Raw genomic sequence first — 283 nt, forward strand, 5'->3', positions numbered from 1 at the left:
ATGCTGATATATCTAATCATGAACTTTATCCATTAATACTTCCAATAACTGCACTATAAGAAAACAAAGCAAAAAATTTTAACTATACTTATTTATGAATTTACAATATTAAGTTTTTCAACCTATTGGATCCGGGTAACATGACTATCATGTCATGAAAGAAGTTGTTGTGAGTTGGGTGATAGGAATATGCCGTCCTGGAAAATCTGGCTGACGTCTGGGTGACAAGAATGTAGCATCATGAAAAATTCAGCATAAGCAATTCAGCAATTGATATGGATAT

At 32.5% G+C, this 283-nt stretch overlaps 1 protein-coding gene across 1 annotated transcript in view; it reads right to left on the minus strand.

Moving 5' to 3' along the window:
* LOC119587934 overlaps window positions 1-283 on the minus strand; it is a 36,665-nt gene that overhangs the window by 23,921 nt on the left and 12,461 nt on the right.

The sequence above is a fragment of the Penaeus monodon genome, chromosome 23 (assembly GCF_015228065.2).
Source record: "Penaeus monodon isolate SGIC_2016 chromosome 23, NSTDA_Pmon_1, whole genome shotgun sequence".
NCBI classification, from domain to species: Eukaryota; Metazoa; Arthropoda; class Malacostraca; order Decapoda; family Penaeidae; genus Penaeus; species Penaeus monodon.